We start from the raw sequence: 15848 nt of genomic DNA, 5'->3' as shown, positions 1-15848 counted from the left end.
TTTTGTGGGGGGGTTACTGATTTATGTCAAAAACATAGTTTCCTTGCTGCTGCAGGGCTGCAACCAGTGTTGGATTTAATATTCTTCTTATTTTGTAACACACAAACAGATAGATGCGGTACCCCTCACTGAGTGACTTGTTCTACTAGTGTTGTCAGTCTCTCCTCTTAGTCCATTATTATACCTCTCCCAAACCTCTTATCTTTCCTGGGATTAAAGTTAGGCACAGCGATGGCTGCATGGCAACGATTGTTTGGTTTTCCAAGAGAATGGAGATGCCATAGTTGTGGTGGTAGTAGTAGACACTGGCAGAACATTTGCAAAAAAAGAAAATGAGACAATCAGTCGCCTGAGACTTTGGGAGGAGTAGTAGAACGAAACAAATAAAACATAATGCTGGCGGGGATAGCCTAGTACAACAAGTTATAAACTTAGTTGTGTCAAGTCACTCGACTAGGGATACACTCAACACAAGCGTAACCTTTAGTGCTGTGTATAGTATGATGACAAATCCAATCGATGCCGGTAATTAATGATGATGGATTAGGTTCCTTTGGCAAAAAAGTTACCTCGCAAATACAAATATACTGATCATGGGTGGGCAAGCAGAAGAAGATCCTCGCCCTGCCTTGAAATTGAATTAGTGATGCTTTTGCCAAATTCGCCCACAGAAAGCGTGTGATCAATTATTGATGTACATTTAATTTAGTCACACCACAATAAATCACACAGAACGGGACAAGAGGGTTAGGGTTTGATGAATGGTTGGGAAGGGTGGTTTGGGAAAGGTTTTACAAAGAAAAACAGTCCGCATGGACAAACAACAAAACACAATCTAGGCAGGCGACCATATCCATAAATCTGTTAAGGGAGAAAAAGGAAATGCATGTGTGACGATGATAACTTGATGGTTAATGATAAGTAGTACCTACTAACTACTACTAGACAATTAGGCAGTACAGGCCAGCAGTATATTATGCAATTTTCCTTGCCTGTCTGCCCTCACAGAGACCTGAATGACATACCGTTTCTGTTCTGTTCTACTGGGTTTACTTTTGAAGATAGCAAAGAAAATTCAAAAATAGCTATAGGGATGAATTTGAATTATAATCAGAGAACAAACATAATAATAGCAACAACGCACAGTAGTAATGATTGAAGACTAAAAAGAATAACATTATTTAAAAGATGATGTAAGTTGATACAGTTACTGTATGTTATTATCCTGGTCAAAATTGGGAGTTGCATCTCGGTATTCCTCCTGGTCCTCCCTTCTATGGACTCTCCTGCCATCAATCTTGGGTGACGCCACTGCCTGCCTGGCAGATGTAGACTCAGTGGTAAGGTAAGTGTGAGTTGTTTTCCCCAGTATACTACAGGGTAAGGGCTGGCCTGTAATTGTAGATTGAAAAACAAAAGGGATATTGAAAAATCAAGTCGAAAGAAAATGCATAAATTATGGTGGAAAGCAACAAGACTACTGTCATAGGTGGAATGGATACATCATGTCTTCTCTAGTCTGTTTCCAGCATTAACCTACAACAACAACAGGACAGAGCAGAACAGGACCGTGACCCAATCAATCAATCAATCAATCAATCAATCAATCAATCAGAGTACTTGTAAAGTGGGCTACTTACCCGTGAGGGTGTCAAGGCGCTGAGGGGAGTGGGTGCCGCTACTGCTCGAAGAGTCAGGTCTTGAGGAGTCTTCTGAAGGCGAGTATGTCTTGGGTCTGCCGTAGGTGGGTAGGGAAGGTGTTCCAGGTCTTAGCGGCGAGGTAGGAGAAGGATCTGCCTCCGGAGGTTGTTCGTTGGATGCGGGGAACAACGGCGAGGGCGAGGCTGCCGGAGCTGAGCTGGCAGGTCGGGGTGTAGAAGCTGAGTCTGCTGTACAGGTAGGCTGGTCCGGCATTGTGGAGTGCTTTGCGTGCATGGGTGAGGAGCTTGAAGGTGATCCTCTTGTCGATGGGGAAACAGTGTAGGTCTGTCAGGTGGGGGGTGATGTGGCTGCGGTGGGGGACGTTGACGATCAGTCGGGCAGAGGCGTTTTGGATGCGTTGTAGCCGTCATAGGTGTTTGGCTGGGATTCCAGCATAGAGTGCGTTGCCGTATTCCAGTCTTCTGCTGACGAGGGCCTGTGTGACCGTTCTTCTTGTTTCGGTTGGGATCCACTTGTAGATCCTGCGGAGCATGCGGAGGGTGTTGTAGCAGGAGGAGGAGACGGCGTTGACTTGTTTAGACATGGAGAGGGAGGAGTTGAGAATAAATCCTAGGTTGCGTGCATGGTCGGTGGGTGTTGGTGCTGTTCCCAGTGTGGTCAGCCACCAGGAGTCGTCCCAGGCTGAGGGGGTGGGTCCGAGGATGAGTACCTCCGTCTTGTCCGAGTTCAGCTTCAGACGGCTGTTCCTCATCCTTTCGGCGACTGCCTTCATTCCCTCGTGGAGGTTGGTTTTGGCGGTGTGCGGTTCTTGGTGAGGGAGAGGATGAGCTGGGTGTCGTTAGCATAGAAGATGATATTGAGGTTGTCTTGGCGGGCAACTTGTGTGAGGGGGCCATGTAGACGTCGGGCTGAGCCCTGGGGGACGCCGCAGATGATGTCGGTGGCCTCGGATCGGAAGGGCAGGAGGCGGACGCTCTGGGTTCTGCTGGAGAGGAAGGACGTGGTCCAGTCAAGGGCCTTCTCTTGGATTCCGGCTTCTAGGAGGCGTGTCCTTAGAGTGTGATGGCAGACCGTGTCGAAGGCAGCTGACAGGTCCAGGAGGACGAGAGCTGATGTTTCACCGTTGTCTAGTTGGCACCTGATGTTGTCCGTGGTGGCGATGAGGGCTGTCTCTGTGCTGTGGTTTTGTCTGAACCCGGACTGGGACGGGTCCAAGATGTTGTTGTCTTTCAGGTGGCGGGCCAGTTGCATTTTGACGATTTTCTCGATGACCTTTGCCAGGAAGGGGAGCAGGGAGATGGGCCGGAAGTTCTTGAGGTCCTTGGGGTCCACCTTGGGCTTCTTGAGGAGGGCTTTGATTTCAGCGTGTTTCCAGATTTCTGGGAATGTCGCTGTTTCGAAGGAGATGTTGATGACCTTCCGTAGTTGGGGTGCGATGGCAGCGTCTGCTTTGTTGAATATGTGGTGTGGGCACGGGTCTGACAGAGATCCTGAGTGGATGGAGTTCATGACCTTGCATGTCTCGTCGGCGTTGACGTTGGACCAGGAGGTCAGGCGGTTGGCGCTGGTGGTGTTTACAGGGGAGGTGGGTCTGGCATAGTTGGGCGGTCATGGTGTTGAAGCTGTCATGGATGTCAGCGATCTTGCGGTGGAACAAGATGGCCAGTGAGTTACAAAGTTCTTGTGAGGGCGGTATATTGTTGGCGTTGGCGCTGGGGTTGGAGAGTTCCTTTACAATGCTGAAAAGCTCTTTGCTGTTGTGTGCATTGTTATCCAGGCTGATAATGAAGGAGGATTTCTTGGCTAATCTGATGAGGTGGTGATGCCTGCGGGTGGCGTCCTTGTGGGCTGCGTGGTTGTCCGGAGTGCATTCGTGGAGCCATACCTTCTCCAGTTTCTGACATGAGTGTTTGGAGGTCTGCAGCTCGTCGGTGAACCAGGTGGCTCTCTTGCTGGTGTGGTTGTTAGAGGGTTTCTTGAGTGGGGCAAGGGTGTTGGCGCAGTTGTTGATCCACTGTCTGAGATTGCAGGCTGCGATGTCTGGGTTGGTGGGGTCGTGGGTGGGTTTTGGGCGAGGGTGGTGATCAGCTGGTCTTCGGTGACTTTGCTCCAGCAGCGGCGAGGTAGCTGTTGGGTGCGGTGGTGCGTGGTTGGTTTATTGAAGGTGAAATGGATGCAGCTGTGGTCGGTCCAGTGGAGTTTGGTGGTGTGGTTGAAGTGATGTGTGTGCCTGTGGAGAAGACTGGGTCTAGAGTGTGGCCAGCGGCATGGCTGGGTACGGTGACGAGTTGTCTGAGGCCGAGGTTGGCGAGGTTGTCGATCAGGGTGACGGATTTGGCGTTGTTGTTGTTCTTGAGGTGGAAATTCAGGTCCCCGAGGAGGATGTAGTCCGTGGAGGCGAGTGTGTGGGTGCTGGTGAGGTCAGTGATGGAGTCGCTGAATTGAGCTCGGGGTTCCAGGGGTCTGTAGAGGAGTGTTCCTCTGAGGGTGGTGTTGGGGTCGGTGTGGAAGTGCAGGTGTTCGGCGGTGTTGAGGGTGTCATCTGCATGGGTGGCGACCTTGAGGGTGGACTTGTGGACGATGGCTATTCCTCCTCCGATTCCGTTGGCGCGGTCCCTGCCGTTGATCTTGTAGCCATCCGGGATGGCTATGGCGATGTCGGGCACCACAGAGTCATTCCACCAGGTCTCGGTCATGAAGGCCACGTCTGGGGTGGAGGTGTCGAGCAGATCCCAGAGCTCGATGTCGTGTTTGCATGCAGAGCGGGTGTTGAGGAGTATCCAGCAGAGGTGGTTGGGTCCAGTCCTTGGAAGTTTGGTGGCTCTGTCGCAGGTGAAGCTGCAGGTGTGCCAGGAGAAAGGTTTGTGAGTCTGTTTCAGTGCGGCTTGGAAGCTGGTGTGGTTTCGGCCGGCGTTGGGTGCATAGAGGGTGTTGGCGTCGTAGCGGAGTCTGGTGTTGTGGCGTTGGCGGGGTCCAGGGGTTCTGGTGCTGGGTGCGGTCCAGGCACGGATGGTTGCAGACGGACTTGCCTTTGGCGTGCCCGCTGCGCGCGGCCTCCATAAGAGGGGGATAGGAAGGGAGGAGCAGCTGGGAGGCAGAAGCGGGGTGGTCAATGGGGAGCAGGGGGGCAGGGCCACAGGGACGCAGCGGTGGGAAGTTGCGGGAAACAGCGGGAAAACAGGTGGGCGGCAGGGAGCAGGCATTAGGGAGCTGGCGGCCGTGTGGTGGCGTGGGGAGGGATCTACCTGCGGGCAGGGTCAGAGGTCGCTCCTACGCCACTGCCCAGCCTCCTTAAGAGGGGGAGAGGGAGGGAGGAGCAGCTGGGAGGCGGGTGCGGGGTGGCCAATGGGGAGCAGGAGGGTGGGGCACAGGGCGCAGTGATGGGAAAGAGCGGGAAACGGCGAGAAAACAGGCTGGCGGCAGGGAGCAGGTATGAGGCAGCTGGCGGCCGTGTAGTGGCATGGGGAGCGCCCTGCCTCCATTTAGCGTACATTTTTTGACAGAGGTAGACAAAGCACATATACAGTAGGAACATAGCATTTGACAAATTAAGTGACTAAATCACTGCACCAAAGTCAGTCATACCACTACACTCGACACCACCACTGCACAGAAATGTAGGTCTGCAGTGGTTGTTGTTGACCTGTTTACCTTTTATGCCACTCATGAAACCCCCTGACTTATTCCATCAATCATCTCTGATCCTACTGAGTGACTGCGAAGTTATTACATCACTGTGGTCATTAACCACCAATTCAATGTGCAGTGTACAGATTGAGTCCCCTTTCCATTTTCAAAATGCAATGGATCAGCTTGCAGTAGAAGTACAAATTTGTTATGAAAAAACAAGAAGGGAAACAAACATTGCCTTGAGTTACATTTAGTGTATAGATTTGATAATAGTACACAATTGATTAACTTCATGCACAACAAACAACAACACAAATCACCCAGGCAGCATTCAATGCATGGCATCATTCATTACCTGTTCCTCCTCATCTTCAGTTAATGGGCAGTCTCTCACGGCTCTGAAGGGAGGATAGCTATAGTAGTCATCATCATGTTTGTTCCACTTCTTTTGGCGGGACTCAACGAGGCAAGATTTCTTTTTTCTTCTATTATGCTACATCCAATCATCATCTGGTTTGAGGGCAATGGATTGCGATTCAGGAGGGTGGAGGAGCAGGAATCGGAGGAGTGGACTGAAATGCTAACAGCTTAAACTAGTATATGGCAATAAAAAGAAGATTAGAAGACGGTGGTGATGGACTTTTTGTGATTCGAAGTTTCGAACCAGGAAGACAGACACACAAATAAAAGTAAATAAGGAAGGGAGATAGTCAGAAGTGCAAGCCTAGTTGTCAGGGAAGCATAGCTCATCCTCAAACTCTGGGGTTCAACCAGAAGTAGGTAATCATCATCTAACATGCTACTTCAGTCCCCTGAGCCGCTGTCCACATCTTCCTGCGTTGATTCATGTATTGTGTAATTCTGTGGTATAAATTGCTGATTCATTTTGATCATGGTTAACCTCTCCACATTTTTGGGCGAGAGACTGGACCTTTTCACTGTTACAATGAAACCAGCAGCATTGAAAACATGTTCAGAAGAGACACTTGCGACAGGGCAAGCCAGATAGTTTATCGCCAGCCTGCTGAGTACTGGCCATTGCCCCTTTTGCCATACCAATACCGCAATGGGGTTTGATCAATGTAGACCTCTGTTGGGTCATCCAGATCGGCCTGGACAATCCGCTCAATGTTCAGAGGTGCTACACTTTGTTTGGAATCTTTTGTCTTTCCATCAGCATTAGACCTTTGAAGTCCTTGCTGTAAAATACCAATCCTTTGCCGTTTTTACTGGGCTGGTGATGATGATTCGGTTCTTGCTGTTGTCGATAGTATTGGTGACAGCTGTGAGCCAAACGCACTGCCCTCAGGCTCTGAAGTTGAACTTGATGCAGGATGCCCTGATGCAGTACTTGTGGCTGTGGGTTTGAGTAGCAGAGCTTTAACTCCTTGGCTGCGGCAGGGGGCAGGGGGGAGCACAGCACCGCCATGCTTGTGACGGATCCACACCATCATGAGTCACGGGCGAACTGTGGTAATGACTGTGTAGTTCCGTCATGACCCCGCCCACTCACTAATACACCCGCACAGGCGGGGAATCAGTGCTGCACGGGCAGAGCGGCTGCAGCATGACAGAACCACGCCGTCATGAGCACACGCCGCCCCCCCATGGCTCATTACAGCGTGGTTCCGTCATGCGCAGGGAAGGGGTTAATTACCAGCCGTTCGTTTTCCAATTACTGGCTGCCTCAGTTATCCAAGTTTTGTACAGGGCAACATCCACTTCTGAAAAAGGAAGTAATGTCTTACTGTTCAGTGCCGATTTGTATCGTGGATCCAGAATTGTGTCACAAATGTAATGTTCTTGTGAAAAAATCTTAGTTTGCACCCTTGTGTTTTCAGCTAAGCGAAGGGATAAGCTCTCCACCAACTAATATACTTTTTTTTCCTCCACACCTATGTATGCTTCAAACGCCTCCTTCAGCTGTTGCTCTAGCATGTGCAACAATGGTATAGCTTCGCCGATAGTGGAGTCCTCCTTGTGGACTTCACGTGTGAAGACCTCGAAAGGAAGAAGCATCTCTGTAAGGCATTTAACTAGGCACCATTGGTCCATTTGAAGGTTCATGCCTTTCACAGTAGCATCTGCCATTCGCATGACATATTCATTGATTGGTCTGTACTGCTTAAACAGACGGTTAAGCATATAATATGTTGAGTTCCAATGTGTTGCTACCTCCTGGATGAGTGCTTTGACTGGCATTCTATAGTCATGTTGAATGATCCTAAGCTGCTTCCGGCTTTCAAAGAATGGCTGAAATGTGTGCATATTCTGTGGCAGGTGGTCAGTAGGTTGCTGACTATGGCTTCTTTTTTCAGAAAGTCTTGAACTATAATGTTATTGTAGTGCGCCAAACACGGGACCCTGAAATAAGCACGAACTTCCATGGCCTTAAGTACATTACTGCCATTATCCATGGCAACAAAACCAATGTTAAGCCCTCTTGGGCGCAGCCATTCAAAGGCCTTTCTGTTAAACTCTTCCAAAATGTTTGCAGCAGTATGAGATTTCTCCATGGTGAACATGGCTACAGTTGCATGTCTCCGAGTAGCATTAAAAATCTCAGCTGTGTCAATAGCACCTACTTCAGATAGCTTCCCCTAACCCCCACAAAAGAGGCCCATTGTGCAGTAATGCACATGTAATCATTGGCTTGGCAACTGGTCGACATGTCTGTTGTCAGGTGGATATTGTGAACAGCACTCTGCTGCAAAGGTTGTTCAACCAATTCCAGCACATCATGATATAGTGCTGGAACTGAGACTCTGGCGAAATAGGACCGTCTGGGAACCTTCTGTTTAGAGCAGATGGCTGACACAAATTCAAGGAAACCCACCCCTTCCACAAATGAAAAAGGGAGAAGGTCCAGCGCTAATATTTTAGTCAGCTTCGCATTGTACAGCCGTGTCGTTGGGTGGTTACATTGGTACTGCACCTTCGACCTATGCATGCTGTCAATGGTAGGCTGGATTATTTTCCTTTTTGTAGTGCAGCTGTCTTCTTGAACCCAAGAAAAAAAGGGGGTGGATTTGCTATATGGTAATCTGCACATAAATCTATGTTCTCTTATCAAGTCTCCTTTATCCATACAAAACATTTAATACATTCAGTCTTCTTAAACCCAGTTAGGATCAATGGCGCACTGCTTTTGATTGCAGTACTCCCTTGCCTTGGTGTCTCAGCCTGACTCTTACTACAGTGCCACTGAGTTGTTGCTGAGAATGTGGGCAGCACCAATACACTGCTAGGGACAGGGCTAGAAATGTCTCCTTCTTGTTGACCTTCCACAGCAATCATATCTTCTTTTACTTCTTCATCCCCAGCAACAGCAATGGGTGCAGTTCTACTTTTTTGTAAGCGAAGTAGGTGAGCCTCCAACTGGATGATGTGGTATTTTTTTAGATGACTTGTTTCTCCTCTGGTACCATAGTTTGTACAAAGCTTACCCCACCTAAAAGCTTGTTGAAAAATTGAGCATATATCAATATTCTCCTCCTTACTGCTAACCGAAAAGAAGTCCCAAACTGGGGAGCAGAACTTTCTGGTGCTGCTGGAGGTTCTACTTTCAAAACCAGATAACCTGGAAGGTGTGCCTGGAATTTGACTCTGTGCAGTTACAGTACCACTGCATACTGAGGTGGTGTTTAGCTGGATGTAAGTTCCTGCCGGGCCTTTGCAAATGCAAATATGAAAGCTGGAGGTCGTGTTGGTGTTAATTGTGTTGGTGGTATCCGTGCTACATTCCTCGCAGGGATTTTGGATAGTCTAATAATGCTGGTCTCTGTCTCCTCTGGGCCGGGAGTGATGTTCATGATGACTGGCTCGTCATCACCATCACCCCCCTCTTCTACATCTACCTCCATAACTCTTAAGGTTTTCTGGAACTTTCCTTTTCACTATCCTTGTCTTGTGGCGTGCATCACTCTCAAATAGGTGTGAGCGGGAAATCCGTTACGCTCGCGGATTTTGCGGATTTTTGGGAAATCCGCAATCCGCGAATTTTGCGGATTTCCCGCAAAATCCGCAAAAAAAAATCCGCGAACGTAACGGGTTCAAAAGTTGAACCCCCACTCATGCAACTATTTTACAATGGCGCCAGCAAGCTGCCAGCGCCGTTGTAAAATAGTTACAAAGTTAGCTTGCACAGGAACCACTAGATAAAACGAAGCAGGTGCTGCTTTATTTTATCTAAGTGCTTCCTGTGCAAGCTAACTTTATAACTATTTTACAACGGCGCTGGCAGCTTGCTGGCGCCATTGTAAAATAGTTGCATGGCTGGGCACAGGTCTGCAGCTCACTCAAGGGACCCCTGCGCCCTTCGGGGCGATTGCATAATAACACACACATGGTCGCTCGAACTAGTTGATGCTCAAATTCAGTGACTCATTCATTAGCCCAAAAACAATCGTGAGCGTCGTCGAGGCTGGACAGGTGTGCCTTCTTCCCAAATCTACCGTGGAAAATCAACTGTGATGCTGGATAGGCTTTGCATCCTTGACTTTCACGAGCGCAATACCCGTGCTGTTCCTGTGACCAGGAGCTTCTTTCTCTTCATCTGCTGAACTGATCTTTCTCTGACCTTTTATTCACACAAGAGGCCCATACCCTACTGGGCAGCACATTGTGTTCGCATGGGTTTCTGCAAGTTCGCACGCGTTTTGTACAATTTTGCAATTTGCGAAATTGTACAAAACCCTCGTGAATTTGCAGAAACCTGTGCGAACATAAAAAAAAAATCCGCGCGGATTCGCGGATTTCGCGGATTTTGCGGATTTTCGCAATCCGCAAATTCGCAAATCCGCAAATTCGCGGATTGCCAATCCGCAAAATCCGCTCATGCCTACTCTCAAACTGAGCTGGTGGCTTCTAAGTGGCATCTCGATTATCAGAAGCGGGGCTTGAAGAGGATGTTGATGGACTAAGCCTCCTTTTCCTTGCTGGGGGTCTGAAAGACAATAGATCCTCTGAAACAGTGGCTTTCTCCTCTTCGTCTGCAAAATGCTCGATTTCCTGAACTCCCCTACTTCAGGAGGAACAACTACTATTGTGGGCTGTTGTTGCTGCTATTGTTGCAGCTGTTGTTGCGGCTGTTGTTGCGGCTGTTGTTGCGGCTGATGTTGCCCACATATCTGCTGAATTTCCGCCTGTGAGTGCATTGATTAGGTACTACTTTGAGATAATGACATTTCAACATCACTGCTCATTAGTAGACTTGCTACCTCTGCCACATCCATGGGCTTGGGCCTAGGTTGGGTTGGTGGGGTGGGCCCGCAGATGCGGGGTGCTGCTCCGAGCTTGGTTCCCAACAGACCCGCTGCTGCAGGGGTATGTTTTTTTCTCCTAAAAACAACTTTGGCGGCACACCAGTCTTGGCAAGTGCCACTTCCTTCTTCTGTTCCTTCTTCTCACAGGCACCTTTCTTGGTACTGGAGGACCTGGTACCTTTCTTTGGGGTCATCTTCTTCAGATGTCAACAGGACGCAGGTGCACAAGTTGCAGAGATGTCTGTGGTCACACGTGGACTTCTGTCTGTCAGTAAAACACGTAATGATGACACCTCCTCCTCGGTCTTTTTGTGCACCTAAAAGCCAAGAAGCCAGGAGACGAACATGTGTGAAAAGATGCATTTGTTGTTGTGGTTTAAGTACTAATAGTACAAACAAATACAATATATAACTTAGTGTAGCCATTTCTGAGACTTTGTCAACAAGGGCTTTCAAAATATACTGTGTACACTCTCAGAAAGGATAGGAAAGAAGAGGAACAACAACAAAAATACAAATATAATGGAAGTGGACCCTGTTTGGCATTGGATTATTTGCTCATCACATCATTCAAGGAGCTGCAGCTGGCAAAGGGGATGGATGGAAGCAGTAATGGCCACCGGCCACATGGAACTCACAAATCACAAGCAGGAGACCTGGAAAATAATGTACTGAAAACAGGCCATATTAGCCAGGCAAAGACTGTATGCTAAACCACACTGCTTTGCCTGTAATGCAATAAAATGCTAAAACAAAACTCCACAGGTCTAAGCAAGTTCTGCAAGGTACACAACCCACCACACACAACAAAGGCATTTATTTAACACACACCAAAAAACTGACATACACCCAAAAATACACATTTTGCAATTCAATCCAATGCCATCCATGCCCTAAATGATGTTTAAATTCAACAGAACACACAGAAGTAGTTATTTCATCATGCACCCACCCAGGAGTGGCTCTGGGCCTACTGGCTACCCACAACAACTTTTTTTTAAAGTGAAGAGTACTAAAATTGTAGTTGCAGCAACTGCAATGCCCCAATCAAACAAACAACAACACCAACTTACTTGTAAAATCTCAAATCCAAAAGTCCTCAAATCCAATGATGCAGCAGACACAAAGAGTGATCCTTCCGGCTCAACATCCAAATGAAAATAAACAGGAGATGGACAAAGCACTGGGAGGAGCCTGCTGGACAGGAACAGGAAGTTGGAGACTCTGTGGTACTTCCTCCATCTCCCAAAAAATAGATCTTTTTTAAAAAGGACTCCTTGCACAAAAAAGGACAGCCAAATGTCAATCTGATGATTTTTTTTCATCCAAATCATCATTTTATAGAAGGTTTATGCTGCTCGAGATATTATTCTTCTCCAGATTGAAAATGTTGCATGTTCGGGATCGCAAGCTTCATCAACATTCCACCGAATGTCCGATGGCGCGTCCGAATGATGTGTTTGCGATCGCAATCTTTCTTGTGGTGCACGATGGTGCGCCGAATGAGGTGTTTACGATCGCAAACTATCGCGGTGTCCGATGGTGTGGCGAATGATGTGTTTGGGATCGCACACTCTTGCGGGATCAGGCGGCCGGCTACCAAAATTTCATGGTGGACGTGAGCGGATAGGAAAACTCATCGGCGTAACCCAGGGATCCCGGTAAGTCACTATCACGCGTGCTAAAATGAAGTTTTAAAGCGAAAACAAGAAAATAATTCAGCTACACCATGGATCGTGGAATTTTCAGTAATTCTGCGTTCTCCGCAGAACTCGAAATTGCCTAAATTCCACAAATTCCGCCTACTTATTTGTTGGTGGAAGGTCGTTTTGAGTTGGGTACTGATCAACGTATTTGTAGATATTGTTACAACAAGTTAGAAGAGAACAAAATGCCAGCTAGAGGTGTACATAGCAACTTAGAGTTGGTAGCTATACATCTGGAACTGACAGATTTAAATGCATGTGAGTCCATTCTTATTCAATCTGTGCACACATTGTTCATATGGAGCCTAAAACAGGTAAGCTTCTTCCAAAAGATTTACAAAAAGGTCTGAAAGGAGGAGTTGTGAACTTATATTTTAAGAAAAATATTAAAACTGTTGGTATAGAGAGAGAAGAGAGTGGGCCTGTAGCTATTCTAGTTAATGGTGTACCAACAAAGATAAAAAAATATGGCAAGAGTTAGTAGATGTTAACAAACTTCAAAAGGCTACATTATATTGTGTACAGAACAATATTTATTTTATAACTGTAAATGTGGAAGAACAGAAAATATGTTTAGAAGATGAAACAGAAATTCAAAGTGGACAAATAGAAAAAGTGTACAAGTCCAAGAGATTTTCGAACATTACAGTATACATTCTCTACACTGAAAAGAAGTGATAGGAAACAGTATTGAATTATTTCAAATGAAAAAAATAAAGGGAACTCCCATGAGTGTATGGGAAAAAAGTTCAGAAGCTTGTTGTTTTCCACAGCTGTTCCCCACTGGAGTAGGTGGACAATATGAAGAATGAGCAGTAGAGATTCCAGCTTCAGGATACCGCTCGACAAGACTGTATTCAGAAGATCCAAGATTTCGACAATGCATTCCATATATATTTCATCTTCTGTTGGAAAGTGACTTGTCTCCACTTACATATGCAGTGAACCACATATTAAAAACAGGAGTTCATCTTACACATGTTTCTGCAAAGGAATTCATGGACAAAGTTCAACAAAGAGATGATCATTTAGCAACTCAGTGAATTAATGTGATGGTGTGCCAACGTGTTACCAATAACTATTGGTATCATCATCACGGAGAACTTAAATGTATGTTACAAAATGTTGGTACCCCTACGTGGTTTGTAACACTTAGCTGTGCTGAATATGCATGGGAAGATATACTTGAATTTCTACGAGAAGTAAATTCAAATGTTCTGTTGAATTTAAAAATATTTAATTGAAGACAGCTGAAGAACTTTGTTCCTTGGAACCTGTAAATGTGTGCAGATATTTTAATCATAGGTTTCAAGCTATGATGTCTTTCATCTGCAATAAAAAGAGTCCACCTCCTGGAGACGTTAATGATTTCTTTTGGAGAAAGGAGTACCAAGCTAGACGTGCTCCTCAAATACACATGCTATTATGGATCATGTACCAACATTTGAAAGTAATAACGATGAAACTGTTTTGTCTTTCATCGAAGAGTATGTTATCTGTGCCATTCCAAAAGAAGGAGGAGAAAACAGCTTGAGACAACAAGTTTTACGGTTTCAAAGTCATCGATGTGGAAAATATTGTCAACGAACATACAAGTCAAAGGGAACATTTTATTATACAAAATGTTGTTTTGGATTCCCACATCAAATATGTTCTAAAGGAAGAGTAAATAGTTTTATGTCAGCAGTAAGGCAAACAATAACTCGGAAATCTCAAAAGAATACATACAACTTAAAAAGAATCGAAGATTCAAAGTGTATTGATGACTACAATCCAATGATTTTGACAATGTGGAATGCAAACATGATATTCAATATGTTGCAGATAATTCAATTGCTGTTGCTCGCTATGTTACATCATATATAACCAAATCTGAAAAGACAGAGATGAAAGAAATGTGGGAAGAAATTTTGCAGAAATAGAGTCTTAGCAAAATATTGTACAGCTTTAGTTTAAAAATGCCTTTCCACAGAGAGATTGGATCCTATGAATGTTCGGATTGGTTGAGCTCTGCGAGTTTACATTCAAAGTCAAGAGGAATCATTTGGATAAGTTGAGGTCTTGCCTGTACACGAAATATAGTATTGAAAACCTTACAAGAAATCAAATGCTTAACACTGAATGAACCAGAAATTACAGCTATTGTTAAAACTAATATGTTGAATACATACTATCCCAAAAGGAGTCTGTGTCAGGGCCACATATGTCTCTTTGAAATACTTCAACATTATAGCTTTAAAAGAAACATTACAGAAAATATAAATGAAGAAAAATATGCAGTAATTGGATGTGCCAGATGTTTGGTAAAACATGTCAAAGGAAATCTTATTAACCACTGAGAACTCAGTTGCGAAAGTCCAGATGACAGGGAATTTTTCTATTTAGCACTTCTGTAACTGTTCAAGCCTTGGCGTAGTGAAGTGGAATAACTTGGAGATTTTGACAGCTATGAAGAGTCTTTTAATGCATGTAAAGATAGCGATCAATGCACAATCTTCCCAACTTATCTACAAATGTTAAATAATGAGATTGAACAAGAAACTACTGTTGCAGCTGAAATAGCTAGAGACTTTTCTCAAGATAGTCAAGGTTCGGGTCCACTTAGTCAAGATACATTAGGACAACCAATTATTTAAAGTAAAGCAGCAATAGCCGTGAATGAAGTAGAAACTGCAATGCAAAAAGCACAACAGGATATTATTCAGTTGGAAAAGTTAGAAGAACAACTTAACATTGAACAGAAAGAAATATATATCTACAAGTGACAGAACAAATACAACATGGTTTGCAACATGAAAAAAAGAATGCAATGTTCATCATTTAAACCTAATGTAATGTACATCAGTAGTCAAGCTGGAACAGGAAAAACGTTTCTTAATTAAAGTTTTGACTAGTTATCCATAAAAACTACAAAATCACATGCATCTTGTGTTGTTACAGCTCCTCCTGGATTAGCAGCACATAACATTAAAGGGATTACTTTACATCGATTACTTATGCTACCTGTTGAACATGAAAATAAATTGGAATATCACAAGATATCTGGAGAAGCTTGTTATGAAGTCTCAAGAGTACTGATGAAAATGAAACTTCTAATCATTGATCAGGTGAGCATGGTCTCAAACTTGATGCTTGCCTTTGTTTACTTGAGAATGCAACTGATTTTAAAAACTGATTACTATGTTCTTTTTGGAGGAAAACATGTAATTGTATTTGGAGATCTACTAAAACTTACTGCTGTAAAAGGGCAACCTGTTTTTAAAACACGTGTCCATGAAGATACTTGAAAATCTTTGGGAAGTATTGGAAATGTAAACATTGTGTCTCATTTTGAATATAAAAAACTTAATATGAATATGCGACAAGCAAGTGATGAACATTATGGAAATATTCTTCAAGATATAAGAATTTGTGTCTTGACGAAACATGGTAAGCAAGCTTTAGAAAGTCGGCTACTAAAAAACATGTTTACAACTGGAAACACAGCGGCTTAAATAATGTACAATAAGCTTGGAGAAAAGTAGTCTATAGTTTGCCTAATGCCTACACTGTGAGAGTGTTCTACATCAAGAATTTTTTAAACTGG

The sequence above is a fragment of the Lissotriton vulgaris genome, chromosome 3_1 (genome assembly GCF_964263255.1).
Source record: "Lissotriton vulgaris chromosome 3_1, aLisVul1.2, whole genome shotgun sequence".
NCBI lineage: Eukaryota > Metazoa > Chordata > Amphibia > Caudata > Salamandridae > Lissotriton > Lissotriton vulgaris.
The sequence above is the reverse complement of the archived record's forward strand: the minus strand, read 5'-3'. Positions refer to the sequence as shown.